Source organism: Meriones unguiculatus (assembly GCF_030254825.1).
Source record: "Meriones unguiculatus strain TT.TT164.6M chromosome Y unlocalized genomic scaffold, Bangor_MerUng_6.1 ChrY_unordered_Scaffold_23, whole genome shotgun sequence".
Classification (NCBI taxonomy): Eukaryota; Metazoa; Chordata; class Mammalia; order Rodentia; family Muridae; genus Meriones; species Meriones unguiculatus.
The window spans coordinates 6,851,138-6,857,924 of NW_026843709.1; positions in this window are offsets into that span (position 1 = coordinate 6,851,138).

The window sequence follows — 6,787 nt, forward strand, 5'->3', positions numbered from 1 at the left end:
AGAATCCAAAAATCTAAGCACAGGTGTCTTTCCCGAGACTGATACTCCAACCAAGAACTGTGCATAAAGATAACCTAAGATCCCTGAACAGATGTAGCCCATGGAAGTTCAGTATCCAAATTGGTTCCATTGTAATAGGAACAGGGACTGTCTCTGGCATGAAATAATTGGCATGCTCTTTGAAAACCTCCCCCTGAGGAGGAAGCAGCACTACCAGGCCACAGAAGAAAATAATGCAGCCACTTCTGATGAGACCTAATTGACTAGAATCAGAAGGAAGGAAAAGGAGACCTTCCCTATCAGTGGACTTGGGGTGTGGCATGCATGCAAAGGGTGGAGGAAGGGAGGTATTGGGACGGGAAGTTGGGAGGGAGCCATAGGGGGGATACAAAGTGAATAAAGTGTAATTAATAAAGAATTAAATATATATATATAAATTAAAAAAAACAATTTGAAACAGTCATTACTGCATATAACTCTGCTATTAGCACAGATCTGTTAGACACTTGAAAACTTTTTTTTATTTCATTTATAGCATAGGAAGCAAAACCAGATAATGAACCATCAGTAAATATTGTTAACATATCAACGATTGGGTTAACTTTTGTTTTAAATTTAAAAACTATAGGTTGCACTTATAAAAACTGAGTTAATTTTTTTTTGTGCATCAACAAGTTGGACTCTGTCATAATAAGCTTACATATGTTAAAATACCATATTTATCAGATCACTGACAAGTCTGAGGGCCAGTATATTTGAATTACTCTTTCTCTACCTTTATCATCTGCTCTAAACTTCATCCTATAAAACATGATGTTATAATCTCAATTTTGGCATATTTTGCAATTATATGTTTTAGAACCAAATTTTAGCTTGATCTATATAGGCAAACTTTGTGGTTACCAATTTTAGATTTAACCTTAAAAAATAAATAAACAAACAAACTAAAAAAAGACACTAGGCAAATCACTATCGTGTACTCAACTATAATCTTTAGCATAACTTCAAGTCTGCTCTTTTTAAACTGATATCAAAGCAAAACTTTTAATAAAGCATAATTTATAAAGGGTCTAGCAAATCTTATTAATTCCATCATATTGTATTAAAACTTATCAGCAAGAAATTAAAGGACAAAATTTTTATTTGACATTGAACAGAGAACTAAATTTAGCCTATAGCCCTCAGTAAAAATGGACTATTCTGGCCATAATAAATCTTTAAGCCAGAAAGAAACAGCATTGATTCATTCATTTAGGTACTGGCAGCCAGGCATATATTTTATATAATAATTAACAATGATTTTAATAGATCTCTGCATAACCCTAAGCTAACATGGAACTACAGTCCTTTTTTTTTCTGTAAAAGAGCATAAACAAAGATTTTACATTAAAAAATCTTCAGCCTTTTAAAGTAAATAACAACATATTTTAAGGTTTTTATACATAATATATTGTAATAACTGCAGTTATTTTTTTTAATTGACTTAAACAGCATGGCTTGATTTTACTTTGTAAGATTAATAAAATAAACATCAATGTTGTCTCCCAAAGAGTTGAGAAATTGTTTTAAGTTCTTTGTTAGACTGCCAAGGTTTACTATTTCAAAATACTTGATAAATTTTAAATGTTTTATAGAATTTAACTCCAATGGTCCAGGACCAAACTTAGAGGTGTTGAGTCAAAATGTCACATGTCTAAAAATCTTAAACTCTACAGATAAACATACACACACACACAGAGTTACATAAGGAATATAGAAATGTGACATTGTCACCTTGGAGTAACCCGAATACTCAAAGACCAGGACTTGACCAGCCCCTACTTTACATAAGCCCCACACATTACAGAAGAAGTGGACTAGACCAGGAGGCAGAATTCAAATTACCAGACTCCTTCAGAAACCAGACAATTCTTGGGACTGGTTTGGCTAAAACAGAGGAAATCTGTAATTGTAAAAGGAGAAATGAGGGGCAATAAACTGTTTGACAGTTGGTTCTTTTGTTCTTTTCCAAACCAGTGTTGCCAAACCTCTCTGAGCTGGGTTACCTTGGCTGACCTGGCTGGATGGGCAGCTATGTTGTACTGAGTGTTCAGTGAGGAACCCTCCTGGCCCTAGTGTTTACATTTATAATTGGGCCTTCAGGAGAGTGAAATGGGTCTCTGTTATATGCCTAGTAAACAAGAGCTGCCCTGACCCGCGGGACCTAGTTACTCGTGGGGGCGAAAGGGGTCAATCCTGAAAAAGATGGGCAAGAGAGAGAAAGGACACAAGCAGACGGTTGCCAGTCAAGTGTCAGCTTTATTGAGCTTCAGTGTTTCTTTTAAAGCACGGTTCTGACAGGGCAGGGGAGAGGGGCGAGAAAAGGGGAGTAGCAGTGGAAAAATACCAAGGCCCTTGGTGGGGAGGTGGGAAGTTCCCAAGGCTAAGAAGGTGGGTTAAATAGTTACAAGGCCCAAAGATAATATCTGTGGTCACGAATGTGTCCCAAAGCAAACAGTTTCAGGAACAATGGTTCATAAGAAACTATGGCCTGCTGACCTCCGGTGCTCATCTGGTGGGCCAGACTCTTAGGAAGGGTCCCAGGGCTTAGTTCCCAACGTCTCCTCCCTTTTTATCTCTTTAAAATGAGGGGACCCTTTAGGATTCTCAATGAGCATAAAAAAGGCATTTTGGAAGAGCCAATATGTATAGCCTACTCGGGGTTATCCACACAAGCAAGTTTTGGAGGCCGTGTTCCCCAAAGCAGGACGTCACCACCATTGTCGACAGTCTATGCCACTTCTGGTGCAATGGAACAAAACCCTCAGAGTGCTAGGGTCATAGACAGTGTATATCAACAAGTATGGCGGGCATAAGTCCTCATTATGATTAGGGGCACAAACGGGGTCTGAGCCTGTTGGAAGGCGATGCTTGGCCATTACCCGTCATTGGAGCAACCTCCTCTTTTTGTGAGGCTGTCCTGTCTTGGGTGGGCGAAGACTGACTTGCACACACCATCACTGACTTACCAGACCACGCAGTTTGTGATACTGTAACGCATTAACTCTCCTCAGAAAGAATGAGGGCCAACCCCAAGTTAAGAGCTACAAGACATTTGTTAAATATGTTTGAATTAATTTTAACGAAATTGGTCAGCCAATTGTGAGAATCGTAAAAGGTCCAGATCTAGTTGGGAGAGCGGCCCCAGAACTTCCATCTTGGGCCAGGGCATATTAGGGTGGAGAAATCGAGGGAGCGGGAAGCTGGGGCATCAGGTGGAAGCTCCACGGCAGATTCTTCTTCTCCAGCCAGGCAATGGTAGTGGACTCGAACGGGCTTGATTGCAGAGCTTACCTGGTTCTTAACAAAGTTTGTGAGATGATTAAAGGCCTAAGGGCCAAAAGAGAGGAGCAAGAATAGGCCCATGAGGGGGCCCAAGAGACTGGGAAGGAGGGTGGAAAGCCACAGAGAGGTGGCGAACCAATTTTGATTCCAGGATTCTTGTTGTTCTCGAGCCTGTTTGCATTCTTCTATGCTCTTTTTTACCTTATCTAAGCTATTTTGTACCAATCCAGTCTTATCAGAATAAAAACAGCATTCTTCCTTAAGGGTGGCACAAAGGCCTCCCTCTTTTAGAAAAACTAAGTCAAGGCCTTGCCAGTTTTGAAGAACTACTTCAGAAAGGGAAGCCACAGAATCTTTAAGATTTTGAACTCCCTCTCAGAGCTCACTCAAGTCTTTGTCAATAGTAGATTGGAGCTGGGAGAAATGTTGTTGAGAGGTGGCCATAGAGGCAATACCAGTTCCAGCTCCTGCGGTACTCAAACCCAGAAGTACCGTGAGGGTAACAGCAGTTAGGGGCTCTCTTTTTTTCTTTTATAGGTATGCCATTATCATAGAAAAAAAAAATTATCGGGGTCATGGACAAAAAATCAGGGAAGAACAACAACAACAACACAATAGTCTTTTTATCTATAAAATCCTTATTAATAATATAGGTAGTAAGTCAAGCAAGGTAAGTATTATTTGGGGCTTTTGTATAGGAAAATGTTTGATTGACAACAATTGTCTGATTACAGACCGATTGTAATGGTCGCGGGGAGAGCATGTTGGGCCCAACAAGGCAGTAGCCGAATCCCGAAACCAAACTAAGGGTAAGGCCTCCCTCAGGGGGGGGGCATGCCAAAGTAAGTCAGCAGTTTCATTGGTGGGGACAGGGCCACTCATCATGGCTATCCCCTCATAGAATGGTGGAGCTTACAAGATTAGGAGTAAGACCAGTGGAGCAGGCAAAATAAGTGCCATTAGGTGCAGCAATATATGTAAAGCTTGAATTTACAAGAGTAATATTGCAAATTTCTTGTAAAGCCACCAGGGGAAGCATAGAAGGTCCCTACAGGCACGTTCCAATCCCGGACACCTGTGTGACTGTAAGGCTGACTCCCTCTGGGTGCTGCCACCGTAGGGCATTAGAATTATTAGTTGTAATTACTTCTAAGGGTAAGGCTATGCCCTCATAGAAGGGTGGCCATGGTGAGTAAGGCTATGCCCTCATAAGACGGGTGGCCGTGGTGAGTAACACACCCAGCATTCCTGAAAATCAGTGGCGTTAATTCGATGTATGGCCTCTTTGTTGATGGGCAGATGCAGAAGGAATGTAATAGCCTTTGGCAAGGTAACTAAGTGACTAGAAATCACAGGATGGCCCACCAAGATGTGTTAATAATGGTAATTTGGAAAGTTCCTCAGAAGAGTTACTTAGGAAGCCCTGAGGGAGATTAGGATTTAAAGTATTTCAGGAAGATGATCTTATCTAAAGCTCCAGGTCAGCCAGGAATGCACTATTGTATCCAGGCAGTAGTCCGGTCAAGCAAGATGCCAAAATTTAGGGGGCAGCAAGGTGCCAGAAGGTCCCCCTTTATTTTATTTTTACAAGGCCATAATCCCAAGGGAACTGTGCCTGTCTTAGGTGGGAATCTGGGGTCTTCAACCCTTGCTAAGCTCGTCACTGGATACATCAGCAGCAATTGGCTGAGCTCCTGTCTTACGTGGCAAAAAAAGTGGGGGGGAACAGAAGACCACTGAGGATTCTTTTACCCGTCACTGGCTAACTGGTTCAGCTCACTGGGATGATTAGCATTAGGCCTATTCATAGTCTTGGCTGACCATCTCTAGCCTTTGATAGTGCACCTGGATGGGGTGTACCTTTAGGGCCTCAATCTGATGTTTAATAAAAGCCATAATTGTATTGAAAAGAACAGGTCCTATTGAAAGAATTATCAATAAGATAAGCAGGGGACCAAGGAAAGGAAGGAGGTAGGGAAGAAGCCCATTCCTGTGCTGCTTAAGTCCACCATGAACATATATCAGCTGGAGGCAAAGGATCACAGTCCATAGAAACAGTTGTTTTTCTTCCATCATTTCTGTAAAGAGATATAAAAGGAATATGGTCTCAGGGTAATTTTTTTTACCCTGGACTGATGAGTGTTATTATTATTATCTATATGCTTTACTAATGGCAACCATCTGGCTGCATCTATCTCTTTAGAATTGATGCAAACTCCTTTTCTGCCCCGTATCAGGACAGGACCTGGACCATGCCATTTGTTGTCCAAAGGATCTTTCCATAGGACAGTAGCAAACTGTCTTTCTGTATCCATATGCCAGAAACATTCCACAGCTGAATGTCCATATTTTCGAGTTTCAGGCCTTTGTTAATTAAAGTGTTAATTAAAGCCTCACAGTTCTTTTCCAGAGTACAGAAGAATGTAACCGCCCCGGACTCTGGTCCTCTGCTCGGGTAGAGATAAGGAAGTGAGCAAGCAAAGACCTCCACTCTGCAAAGAAGAAAGACCAGATCTATGCTTGAGAGATAACATCACCTACCAATCAACCCAAATGGACTCAATTCTTCTCCTGAAGAGCCCCTGACCTTCTCTCAGGCTCACTCCTCAGAGAAGACACAGGTTGAAGCTAATTGCCCTTCCATCTTTGGCTGTAGCCACATCCCCACTATCAGGAGATTCTGAATGTGAATTAAAGATCAGATATTCCTCAGGTGTCTGGCCAGGACTGACCAGACCTGAAAGTCAGCTACCTAATCCCTCATCCAATTATGAGTAGCCAGGATGGCAACCCCTGAACTTCCCTGTGCCTTATCCCCTAACAACCTGAGGCTTATGTCTCCGGGGGCCCGCTCTTAAAATTTTGAAAACATATTTCCAACATAGCCAGGGCTATTATCTGTTTTACGTTGTGTTGGAAGTTTTAATATAGCAATTGCTGACAACGTATGAGCAATAACATTTTTTTAAGCTTTACCAGTTTGGAATGTGGAAAATATAAACCCACTATAAGTGTCAACAAAAACATGAACATATTTTAAATTACCAAATTTAGGAATATGTGTAACATCCAGTTGCCAAATAACATTAGGTACAAGGCCATAGTGATTGACACCAGGATGGGAAGCAGGCAAAGGACAACACAATGACACTGTTTAAACAAGTCAGCTTTATAATTACCTTAATTAAAGGTCCTGGAAGGTTAGAATGAGCTTGCAAATGTCCAATGTAAAAGGAAAAGGTTTTTTTTTGTATCAAATTTTGAATTTGTAAAAATAATTTTAGCAGGAGATGTCTATATTTAATTTGCAATCTCTAACCTAGGCAAAGACTAAGCTACATAGGCACTATCTGTAAAAATGTTTAAAGACTGTTTATTAAAACTTTAAAACACAGCCAATACTGCAGGTAACTCTGTTATTTGTACAGATATGCTAGACACTTGAAAAGATGCAGCAACAGGT